At 33.6% G+C, this 13,558-nt stretch overlaps 1 protein-coding gene and 1 non-coding gene across 2 annotated transcripts in view; both read right to left on the bottom strand.

Annotated features, from left to right (window-relative positions):
* Positions 1 to 13,558, bottom strand: part of NXPH1 (neurexophilin 1) — a 367,698-nt gene that overhangs the window by 266,298 nt on the left and 87,842 nt on the right. The gene's annotated exons all lie outside the window — the stretch shown is intronic.
* LOC125996994 (U6 spliceosomal RNA) lies at positions 7,653 to 7,759 on the bottom strand. Its single transcript, XR_007491618.1, has one exon. It is a non-coding gene; the product is annotated as a U6 spliceosomal RNA (small nuclear RNA).

Genomic DNA, 13,558 nt, shown 5'->3' with positions numbered 1-13,558 from the left:
TAATTGCAAGTTCTTTCCTAAGATCTTGCTGCATAATAAAGTGAATTCTTCAAGTGAAAAAGCTTAGAAGTTCAAATACAAATGCATTGAAACTAAAAGGTTAGTGTTGTAGCTCCAACTAAGAGTAATAAATACCAAATTGGGAGATAGTGCAAGGATTAGGGTTCAAGCAGATACCCAATCCCCATGCAATTCCCAATAGCACATATCCCCAAGCATTGTTGGTTGTAGTCCTGGAGGACCCAAACATTGCTGTGGTGACTCTGACAGTCCACTGGCTCACAGGATCAAAGCATCAACTAATTCTTGGACCCTTGCAATAATCACCACAAGTGAAGAAGAGAGCACAGAGTGATAGAACAGAATTTGCCTTGCACGCTGCCTAACTTAGGTTGAATTCTCAGCTATATATATGATTTACTAAGCCTGTCCAGAGTGATTGTAGAGCCAGAAGTAAGCCCTTAGCACTGCCAGCAGTGCTCTACACACACATACACAACACACACACACACACACAAATACATGAATCACCAAGAGTGGGCCACAGACGACCAGGAACATTGGGAGACTCACAAATGTAATAAAAAATGCCCTAAATGTGTACAATTCCTTCACATTGCTTTTAAAAATACAGAATAATCAAATTAAACATTAATAAAAATTTATATCAATAGTTATATTTGAGCATAATTATATATTAAGTGTATTTTTGTTTTATTTTTGGGTCACATCCACTGTGCTCAGAACTGACTCCTGCTCTTTGCTCAGGTATCATTCCTGGCAGTGCTCAGAGGACCATATGTTGGTCCAAACCTTGGTGGACTGAATGCAAGGTAAGTTCCTTTCCGTCAAACGCTCTCAAATCCTACATAAGAGCAGTTTTTAAATAAGGCATTCTTATGCTTTATATCAAACTGCTGACAGTTCACAAATGTAAAAGGTTTAGAAGCACTGCTTTATAATTGTTTAAAATTGTATATTTTTATAATTTCCACAATAGGGAATATTTCTTCCATGCTTTTATTCCACTTGGTATCTTACTTTCTCTAATAAATACCTAAAATGGAATATGTTTTCATCATCATTCTTTAAAAAAACAACTTAAAAATAATACAACATTCCTGGTAATCCTATATTTTTATTGTTTTTTCTTTTAATATAAATTTCTAAGCACCATGATTACAAATATGTTTGTAGTTGGGTTTCAGTTATAAACAGAACACCCCCATCACCAGAGCAACATTCCCACCACTAATGGTGAACTTTGCAGAATTGTATATGGAGAAGATTGAAAGGTGGAGAAGGAAAAGGAAATCTGGAATCAACTTCTAATTATACGATGAACATTGTTACAGAAAAAAAAAACTCTCCACATCATTTATTGTTATTTGTAAGATAAGAATAAAAACCTCAAAGAGGACTCTGAAAACTGCATGAAATAACACTGGTAAAAAGTATTTTACTTCATATTTATGGACAATACTAAATAAGAATTATTTATAAAACTATGATTAAATTCATCATTTACATGCAGTGACTTTCGGGCTAGAAAGTGGCCAAATGTCAATGATGCTCATCATTCTTGACTCCCCAGAGCACCTTTTATTGTCAATGTGGATTTCAGCTTCACTTGGCTGGGCTCTGCACCAGGACGCATTAGTTAGAGTACTGTCTGGCATACGGTCACTATGTCAGGGTCTGTAGTAAGTATTCTCAAGTTTGTAATTAGCTCAGAGCTAGCGACTCTAAAACAGAACACATCTAAATAGAACCCTTTGGTGCAAGATTTATAACTACAGATTTGTCACTCTTTCCTGATGTTAAAAAGAGCTGTCATTAAGCAGATGCTTCGAGAAGAAATAATCATTGCTAATTCTCAGCTACATTATAAAATGTCATCACCACACTTCCTGTTCCTCTCTACACAAAGGCATTGATGAGACATTCCCACTTGGTTTTGCTTTTGTTGGATCATGTGTTAACTATTTCACTGGTGGTAATGAAGCTTATGTATGGTAAAACACGAAAGCAGAATCAATCACAATGAGCTAGAGGTGTCATACCCAACTTTTGCAATCTCCTTTTGCTCTTCTCTTCCTCAAGTAAAACACAAGCTTCTGTCCACAAGAGATCTCTCCTCACAAGCCCCACCCCACAAAAAAATAAACACATGCAAAAAAGTGGGGAGACTGTAAAAGATAAATCTACTAAACTCATTACCAGTTTTATCACTATGAACGCAATGACAGTAGACCCCAGGTAAAAGATGAAGTTTGTCATCTACAGGAACAAACTAGAGGAGAGAAAAAAAAAGATACTCTATACAATGGCATTAATTTCTGTGACAGGCACAAGTTGGCATAACTTTGAAAAATGAGCATGCTGCTCCAAATTTAAATTGTTTACTCTCACTACCACAAGATATTAATGTAGGATTATGCTACTCAAATGATATAAAATGCCTTTCAAAATTAATTTTATCACACTATATTGAATCAGCATAACTTGAATTTAGCAATAGCCCTGTAGAATCACATTTTAATTTTTAAATAATATATGAAAGTCTTGGAGTTCTTCTTAGTCTGATAAACAGTGAAATCAGCAGTCATACATGAATGAATACTATCATTAATAAAGATATCAAAATCATACCAGGTGGTGAGGTTATTCATGGTGTTTCATGCCTATTTCAGGCATATCCAATCATCTTATCTGAGAATATGCCCACAATTTGGAGTTTTTACAAATATCACTTATTGAGATGTTACAAACAACCTAAATTACATGAATTCAATTTACTGTTTCCCAAAGATACTATTTAATTTAAGTAACCATGAGAAAAATTTTACCAGCATTCTGTACTGTGTATTCATTTACGTAGTATAGTCATTGAATTATATACCATATTAATCTAATCCCTAGAATTATTAAAGAGAAAAAGATAGAACCTTTAGTCCCTAGGATTCACATTTTAGATATTAGCCATTTAGAAGATGCTGGGAAATATAAAATCTCATAAATAAAGAGCAATTTATTTTGATCTAGTTAATACTTATCTACATGTTTACCCAGTGATGAAGAAATGTATGTTTGCAGTGTTATTCTTTACACTAAGCTAGAAAAAGACTTTTACATTAAGTACAGCCCTTGTTGAAGGAAAACTCATTGCAATAGAATAAATGTTTTTATTTTTTTCAAAGTTCTTATGTTAAAATATAATTACTAGGGTTATAAATTCATTAAAGTGGTTTTCTAAAATGGGATAAATGCCATTTGATAAAGGACTCCTAGAGAATTCCCTCACCCTATTATCAAGTAAGAGGACTGTTCACATGTATAAACTAAAATGTGGATTCTGACCAAATAAAATTCTGCCAGCAACATGCTCTTGAACTACTCAGCCTCTTTAAACATTCTTAATTATGTAATTCATAAATAGCCCAATCTATAGCAGTGATTAAGCAGACTTTTTACACCTGCAGACCAGCACTAATTCCCACTGTGGTGCATATACTTACAATTAAAACTCATTGGATTCTAATATTCTCTTATAACTTTCTCTAATACCATCCCAAATGAATTAAGATCTCACATGGCTTCTCTGTTCAAAATGCTTGAGATATTTTACAGCAGATATTTCTTCATATAGTTATGCCAAATTTTTTTAGGAGAGAGGTAATATCATTACCTTTTCTATCTTAAAGATGAAAAAAGCAAAGCTCAATGTAGTGAGGTAATTCAACATGGCAACTCCATACAATTGTTAAATCAGGCTAATCTAAATCACACTTCAAAAAGCCACTAATCTAAATCACACTTCCAAAAGCCACTTATTCTTTGTCCTTAGCCATCTAAGTTCAGTTTCTAAAAACATCTAAATTTTTCAAGAGACTGGATATTTCTGTAAAATACATTATGCGATTATGATTTATTTTTACAAGAGAAACAACATACTGTGTAATAGAAAACAAAAACTAAGTCACAATTACCTGAACATCATGCCAATAGGAAAAAAAGTCATCCCATAATGCAATCAGTCATGTAGTCATGATATATGTTACTGGAAAGTATGTAAAGTAGACATCAGAAACATTGAATAGGCACTAGATGACCACTGAGACCCAGTTAAATCAGCTTGACTTAGAATAAATATTCTTTTCAAATGTTATACCTGATTTCATTATTAATTAACTTATTCCTCTTTTCCCCATTGACTGGCCATCTACTTCAATGGAATAGCCTGACTGTTTTCATCTTTCTCATTCAGACTTTAAATTAGCTAACAGCCCAGCCACAAAATAGGTCATAATGTATGCCAAACAAATCATGAGGTAGGAGACACTGAGAAAAGACTGCTTATTTTCATTCTATTCTCTTGTGAGGAGGAGAAAGTGTGACAGTGACAAATAAATGTCTGTGGATTGGTAAACTGACTAATTTACAAGCCTAGTGTCATCATTCTAATGTAAAATTCCCTAGAGGGGATTTTGTAGTTGAAGCTTTCTGCTTCAATCAATAAAGTTGGAAGATCATGAAACACGGGCTCCTATTTAATCCAGTTAAATCTGGCTTTTATATCATTGGGTGGAGATGTAATGTTGTGATATAATTTTGAAGTATAAATTAAAGAAATTAAAACATGAATTTCTTACCTAGTTTTATAAATTTGAAGTATAAGTTAAAGAACTTAAAACATGAATTGCTTACCTAGTTTTATAACAAATAGAAACAATCAACATTTGTATAGTTCATTACCATTCAAGGTATCATCCCACTAGGATGTCTTAAGGCATTTTTTCTCATCACCTTCAAAGGGTCTACCAGTCATTTACCAGCAGATTCTGTTCTATGTACAAGCAATGTTGTACATATGCTTCACATACTTTCATACTTTCATACTCTTTGCATGTTATAGTGAATGAATCACTATCTATGAGGTTATTGAAGTCGGAAATCTAAATAATATCCAGGCAACTCTTTCCATTTTATCTTCCAAATAAAACACATAGCCAAATTCAATCACTTTTATCCCTGAACTCTACTTGAAATATACCCACATCTTTCTAGGTTTACTACAATTTATCTTAGCCCACATCTTTACTGAAAGCATCACAATAGCTTTCCAAATGACCTTCTGAATATTCTGTCCTTCCTCCCCCAACATTCCATCCAACTTCCTAGTGTTTGCAATAGCAATGTAAATCAGGCACATCACACTCTTGCCAATATGAATGAAGTGATTTTTGTGTATGTCCAGGCTTGGAAACAGCCATCTATCTACATTCTCCAATTCTGCTTTAAAATAGCAAGAGCTCTACAAAGAGGTCAATCACCTGGTTGAGTCCTTGTGTAATTTTTCTCCAAAGTTTATTATTTAACAAACACTGAGGTTTTTGATAACTGAAGGAAAAAAACACAGGTTTTACAATGTTATTAATCTAACTGGTGAAGAAGATTCAGTATTGCAAACAAAAAGCCTTCCAGTTAGTCATAGGGAAATCTAATGGACAAAAAAACATCCAAGTATTATAAATTTATTTTAATTATAAAACTATATCCTGTAATATATCTTCTAATTTCATTAAACAAAAATGGCTTTTACTGTTTTATACTGTTTTATTTTTGTTTGTTTCTTTGTTTTTATTGCTTCCACCAGGGACCTCTATATAGTAGCTTGGAAATCTAATCTGCAATGTTGAACTCTACTGTTTGTTTCTTCACAGGCATTCTCATGGCGCTTTATTCAGGAAAGTCTTCTTTTGGGTCACTCAGATTACTCTTGAGCAAATTAAAGCCATAAAGACCTTGAACTGGAAGGCTGCTGAGGCAAATCTTCAAGAATCCTGCAGATTGCAGGCAATGAAATTGACCAAGGTCATTAGCAAAGCTTTCAAGATCCAGTAGCTATTGAGGGTGTGAATGAGACTGACTTCAAAACAGGTAGACAAAGCAGAGCTATCTGGGTAGAGACCAAATAGTATCTTCGAATAAGTAGGAAAATACTGATTTTTTTTCAGCACACACAAAAAATCAATCCAAAATTATATCATTTATATCTTTGTAAAGGTATAACTTTATACCTTGGTACAAAATGCCTTTTACACACTCAGGGATGTGTAGCAACAAAACACTTAAACTAATGGAACTCCAGCACCATGATTTCTCTGCTATACCTTTCTCTCTATTTTTTTTTTTACTATTGTTATTGTGTCAGCACTATGTCATGGTAAGACCTGAGAACTGAGTCTCTATTTGAATACCTGCTGTCCCTGTGAAGCTGCTATTGTATATGCTTGTGTTCTATATTCTATGGCTTCTCTGAACTAATCTGATTTTGTGTCTAATTGAGTCTTCAGATCATGTTTGAAAATCTAAACTTTAAAGCTCATTGGTACACTCTCTTATTTAAGGAAATATAAAGAATCAAGTTAAAGATATCTAGTTAGTGAATTTGTTATAAATGGTAAAGGAAGTGACTGGAGGAATAGCGCAGTAGTAGGGTTTTGCCTTGCATGCAGCTGACCCAGGACAGACGTGGGTTCAATTCCTGGCGTCCCATATGGTCCCCCAAGCCAGGAGCTATTTCTAAGAGCATAACCAAGTATAACCCCTGAGTGTCACAGGGTGTGATCCAAAAAACAATAAAAGAACAAAACTGAAATGGTGAAGGAGGAACAATATAAAATATTGTCTTCGTTTCAAAGTACTTGAAACCTAATAAAGGAGTGTGCGTCAAGAAAATTTTGATATCGTAAAAAACTATTAAATGAGAAAATCTAGTACACTGGAGTTTTAAACAACTAAAGATTATTTTAAAATAGGAAGAGTTTTAAAGAAACTTCTGAGATCGAGTAGGATTGGACAGAGGCAGCTGGGCAGAAAAATTCCCGGCAAAATAGGTGTCTAAAAACAATGGATGGATGGAAGCACAAAACAAAGTAGTAGACATACAGAATCCACAATAGCTAGAAAATTGCTACAAATAGGAGAGTTTGTACTGAAGAGGTGTTTAGTTAAGATGATAATGAAAGATAATGAAAGTTTTGTAAGCTGAAATGAGGGAAGGTGCTTTAATAGAAATCAAGCGCCTGAGGACTAAGGAAACTCTGGAGGAGGGTAGTGATATAACTAGGGCTACTCTTAATTAAAGCTAGCTCTGGTTTCCAAGAGGACTCAAATCACTGATTGGAGGCTGAGGAACTGGTAAGACTGACTGTGTTCATTATCAGTAAGAGGTACTGTGGAGCTGAGTTTGCTCATTAAGTAAGAAGGCACAGCAGATATTGAAATTTTATACAGAGAATCTACAGACCTCCCCTTCATATTTTCTCCCTTGTAAGCAATAGGAAGTGTTAAAAAGAAGTCTATAAATAGACTAACTTACTAGGTTTAGTTAGGATATGTGATTTTTGAAACACTTGAAAAACAAGCTGGGGAATAATTAAGGAAAAATAGTTTCTGATATATGAATATAAGAAACAATCTTTAAGTTGAAGTCTTGTGACACTTATAAATGAAGATGATGATGATAATGTTGAACACATTTCAGGAAGAGAAAAATAAATACAAAATATGTTGGGGAATAAGATGGAGTAGACGTCAGACTACCATGCCAATATAAAATCCTTGCTCTTTTTCCTAAGTAATTTTTTTTAAATATGGAATGCTTCACGAATTTGCGTGTCATCCTTGCACAGGGGCCATGCTAATCTTCTCTGTATTGTTCCAATTTTAGTATATGTGCTGCCAAAGCAAGCACTCCTAAGTAATTTTTCTTAGGCAAATTGTTTAACCTTTGTTTTCTGTTACCTTATCTGTAAAATAGAATAAACATAGTACATATTTCACAAAACTGTCAAAAGGCAGTCCATAATCTATGAGCAACCTTCATCCTCCAAATCCTCCAAGCCTCTATGGTGCTAAAATTGCTAAACTTCCCCTAACATGACTCACTTCACTCATATAATGTAAAGCTAAAATTAATGTTGTGTTAATGTCTATCAATCCACAACTCCTTTGATTCTAATATTTACAATATAACTCTAGGGTTTCAAGAAGGTTTTAATGTCTCAATAAAGAGAGTGGTTCATCTAAATCACCATTGAATGTTTTTATAATTATTCCATCCACTATGTAATGCTGATTCCAAATTCTTGAATGAGCTCAAGAATCTACATTGTATGATCCTGGGTACCACAGATTGCATGACTGAATGTAAAAATCACTGCTTCCAAATATTCATTCTCACTGTTTTAAAGTCATATCACGTAGAGAATATCTTTTAAAAAACTTCTGGGAACTGATTATTTTGCCATTTCATTACTTGATAGGAAATTAAGTTTTACATCTTTGCATTATACACATGAAAAATCCAACCCCAGTACAGCAGTGGGAACTGATAGCAACATTACATTATAAATTTAGAAGTGACAGATTCTCAGTTCTTGGAAGACCCAGATAATAGAAATCATATATTTGACAGTTGACATATTTATCAAAATTCTAAAAGCAAAAGTCAAGAACATATGTTGAAGATTCCAACACCTAAGTAATTGTCATCAAAGTATTTAATGAGACAATATTCATGATTATAGACAAAACTTTCCAAGATCAGATCACATAGATCTTATTTCTGATATTTACCATTGAAAACTGAGTTTAATTGAAGGTTTTTTTTTTCTTTTAGTTACATCCATTAGGATTGTTTTTAAAGTACAACTCTATAAATGAAAGTAACCAACTTATATAGCCTTTCATCTTATGTCTGGAAACAGAGTTTCACTGAAAATCTGTATTAAAATTGCATAATTTTATGGAATTTATGGTTAGAAAGTAAAACATATTTTTACTATCCTAATAATGGATAAGGATTTAAATGACTTCAGTTTTATTATCATTACAATGAAGGGGGAAGTGGTTTTTAAATAGTATTTATTGCAAGAGAGAGATAATCTTATTATTCATAAATAAGTGGCTTCTGTTTATAAATAATAATAATTATAGCAAACATTTACAGGTGAGGCACTGTCACGAAGGTCCAAATTTTTCCACTGGCAGAACAGAGCAGATATAGGCATTATGCAACTAGATGATATCCAATAGAGAATCAGATTTGAGCAGTCTAATATTAAAATATATAATATAAATTGGGGTGCCTCTTAAGATTTACTACTGTCTGTTTAAGGACCACTACCAGCTGTACTCAGAGAACCAGAGTAATATAGGGATCAAACATGTTTTACATCATTCAAGGCAAGTGCTTTAACTCCTACCTCATCTCTCAAGATCTCCAGATGCGTGCTTTCAATGTCATAACACATCCTCTCATTTACAAATTTTTTTAAAATAAAAACAATCAATGAATTATAGGTTTTCCTAATAAATCATAAAAATTAAAGTACTTGATACATTTTTATAATTCCAATCTTTTGGACAGATGGGAATTAAAGCCATTGAGAAAAAACAGATTTATATTTACAAAAGTCACCATTTCTTGAGACCACACTTAGAGAGGAAAAAATTGCCAGCTTTTTTTTAAGTTACTTACATACTGTAGTTACAAGGTTGTTCATAATACAAGTAGGTGGTATTTTCACAGTTATGAAGTTGTTTTGTGATTTAGTTTCAGTTATACCAATGTGCCAGCTTTTTAATTCCATGAGCAAATAGATACAAAAAATGCCTAGTTTTGATTTACTCTATTTGGTTTTCTAGTCCTGAGAACAGTGGTCAGGAAACCTGCTAGTACAAATGCAATACCTTGATATGCATTTTAAAACACAAATAGATGAAAATAAAAAGAATATTTGTTCAGGATGTTGGCACACACTCTATTATAAAAACATTAATTTCATTTTATAGTTCACTGGATTAATACAAACTACAAAGGATATGGTATTTTCTGCTTACCTGTAGTTGTAGAAATTATTTATCATGGCTGGAAAAGGGAACTGGCTAATATAGTTCCTTCTTTCTTTTTAAGTGTTTGGATTATGGTTTTTATTTTTATTTTTTTTTAAGTAGCTAATACATTTTTATTCTTTTTTAATATAAAATCTTATTTAAGCACCATGATTACAAGCATGATTGTAGTTGGGTTTCAGTCATAAACAGAACAACCTCCTTCACCAGCTCAACATTCCCACCACCAAAGTCGCAACCCTGCATTTCTTCCCAACCCTTGTCTGTAATTGAAACAGGCATTCTACTTCTCTCTCTCATTAAGATTGTCATGGTAATTGTTAGTGAAGTTATTTCCCCAATGCACCACTACTCTTTGTGATGAGCTTCATATTATGAGCCAATCTTTCCAGCCCTCGTCTCTATTGTCTCTGGGCATTACAATAATATCTTTAATTTTGTAAAACCCATAGATTCGTGAGAATCTCTCCCTCTGACTTATTTCACTCAGCATAATATTTCCATGTACATACACGTATGGGAAAATTTCATGACTTTATATCTCCTGATGACTGCATAATATTCCATTGTGTATATGTTTCAGTTTCTTTAGCCATTCATCTGTTGAAAGGCATCTTGGTTGTTTCTAGAGTCTGGCGATTGTAAATATCACTGCAATGAACAAAGTGTGAAAAGGGGATTTTTTTTATTGTATTTTTGTGTTTCTAGGGTATATCCCTAGCAGTGGTATAGCTGGATTATATGGGATCTCAATTTCCAGTTTTTTGAGGAATCTCCATATTGTTTTCCATAAAGGCTGAACTAGAAGGCATTCCCACCAGCAGTGAATGAGAGTTCCTTGCTCTCCATATTTTCACCAGCACTGATTGCTCTTGTTTTTGTGATGTGTGCCAGTCTCTGTGGTGTGTGATGATACCTCATAGTTGTTTTGATTATTTTTGATGATTAGTGATGTGGAGCATTTCTTCATGTGTCTTTTGGCCATTTGTATTTCTTGTTTGAATAAGTTTCTGTTCATTTCTTCTTCCCATTTTTTGATGGGGTTATAGGTTTTTTTCTTGATAAGTTCTGTCAGTACCTTGTATATTTTCTATAGTAGCCCCTTGTCAATGGGTATTGGGTGAATGGTTTCTCCCATTCTGTGGTGGCTTTTGTATCCTAGGCACTATTTCCTTTGAGGTGCAGAAGCTTCTCAGCTTAATATAGTCCCATCTGCTTATCTCTGCTTCCTCTTGTTTGGACAGTGTTGTTTCCTCCTTGAAGATGACTTTAGTCTTCTTAATGTCATGGAGTATTGTACATGAAGTCAATCATAAAGTGACAAGTCACAACTAAGTCAGATGCTCACATGTATACAATGGTGGTGTGGAGAATAAATACCCCCAAGGAACTCTGATGTCTGGTAATATCTTACCCTTAGCTTATGATAAAAAGAAGCCAACTTTTGTTATTCCACTCTTTGCACCTTACCAACTGGTTTTGGTATCAATTATAGAACTTTATGGCATCCATTACTAAGTAGAAATTTAGATTCTAAAAAGATGCTGTATCCACATTCTCATTGTAGACTGTTTCTCTTTACAATGGCTTATTTTAGTAATGCAATGGTTAATCAAATTGTGAGCAATTTAACATCAGTCCTAATCTCACCCATGCCAATCTTTACATCTAGATGACCTTGTGTTATAGCATAGTTCAGCTAAGATTTTAGCTATTTACATCATGGTCTTATTACTGAATCTATATGTTGACTGCATACAAGTTGAAAACAGTCTTTGAGATCTGGTTGTTTGTTGTGAGCACCAGGAATGGCTATGTAAGTCCTATGTGAAGATCTCTTGAGCATTCAATCTGATCTATCTTAACTGGAAGAACATTTTTCTGCCCAAACAACTTGTTCACTTTGTAGTGGTAAGGGAAGGGCTTTTAAAGGCTTTATCTTTTGAATGGTTTCTTACTCCTTGATGGAGGAACTGAAAAGTGAATATTTCACTCACACAGTTCAAAGACAGTTCCTTCTAAACACTATTAATCTTCACTCAAGCACTAATAGTGAGAATTCCTGTTTGCATTGTTGTTTCATATCATATTACCTAATAAGAGATTTAACCTTGTGTAGAAGCTGTGTTGTATTAAACATTATTCAAACTGCTAGACTGACAACTAGCAAACATTTTACTATACATAGAGCAAAAAACCTAAATCCTTAATCTACCCAATCCTAATGTTGACTCTATTTGTTTATACCATTCTTGGTTGGCATCACTTCTCCCCCTGGGTCTAAATCATATTCCTATTTCTAACTAAGCTTTGATAAAATATGGAGCAAATACTTTACTTAATTTATATCCAAGACTTGTTTTCTAATAGTGCATTCATTGCCTGTTAACATATTGAAGTTGACAACACATAATTATTTGCCCAATTAAAGGCAAAACTTTGTTGTACTCTAATTTTCCAAAACTGAAAATATGGAGGAAAAACATAACAGTAATATGAGAATAATTTCAAAATGGAAGCAACTTTCTTCAAAGAAAATTTCCAATTTTATCTCATCCTTAAATTTCTTTAAGTTTGCTAATTTTATTAATTTCAATAAAGATGGTTTCTTTACAATGGGCAAAACATTTATTTTAATTGGGAAAATAGAGTTTGATAAGGAGGTGGTCATTATTTTACATAATTATTCAATTTCAGGCTTGACAATACCACCAACAATTTTTTCTCACCAAAGCATTCCATCATGTGACCATTTTTTCTCTCTGATTTGATTCCTGCTTGATATCTTATTTGATTAACAGGTTTGGTAATTAATGTTAAATAATCAGCAAACCCCAAGTATATATATCACTTTCAAAATGATGTTTTGAATAATAAAGTTAAAAGTCCATGCAAATAAGGTTTTGTGATAATGTATATTTACTGTGCTTTGTATGGAGAAAGCATTTTCTACATATTAGTGGATTTGATACATTATTTTCTTTTATTTATTTATTTATTTAATTTTGGTTTCTGGGTCAGACCCAGCAGCGCTCAGAGGTTACTCCTGGCTCTATGCTCAGAAATTGCTCCTGGCAGACTCGGGGGACCATATGGGATGCCGGGATTAGAACCACCAACCTTCTGCATGCAAGGCAAATGCCTTACCTCCATGCTATCTCTCCAACCCCAGATACATTATTTTCATAAAATAAATGATGTAGGGACCAGAGCAGTGGCACAAGTGGTAGGGCATTTGCCTTGCACGTGCTAACCTAGGATGGACTGTAGTTTGATTCCCTGGCATCCCATATGGGAGTGATTTCTGAGAGCATAGCCAGAAGTAACCCCTGAGTGTCACAAGGTGTGGCCCAAAAACAAAACAAAAAAAAAATATATATATATGTAAAGATGACTATAAACATCAAAATAATAATAATACCACTGTAAGTAAACAAGTCAAATATTTTGGTATTTGTATATCAGCTTTATATTTAGTAAGAGGAGTCATTCATTAAATAGATTTAAATGAGTACATAGTAGTTCTACTTCTTTCTTGTGCAATTGTCAGATACCATTCTAAGACAAATTTTCCAAATTTACTCATGCATAAAAATCACCTGAGGGTTTAAATACGTAGACCACAGTGGAAACTCCA

Source organism: Suncus etruscus, chromosome 1 (genome assembly GCF_024139225.1).
Source record: "Suncus etruscus isolate mSunEtr1 chromosome 1, mSunEtr1.pri.cur, whole genome shotgun sequence".
Taxonomy (NCBI): Eukaryota; Metazoa; Chordata; class Mammalia; order Eulipotyphla; family Soricidae; genus Suncus; species Suncus etruscus.
Note: the sequence above shows the minus strand (reverse complement) of the source record. Positions and strands in the feature narration are given on the sequence as shown.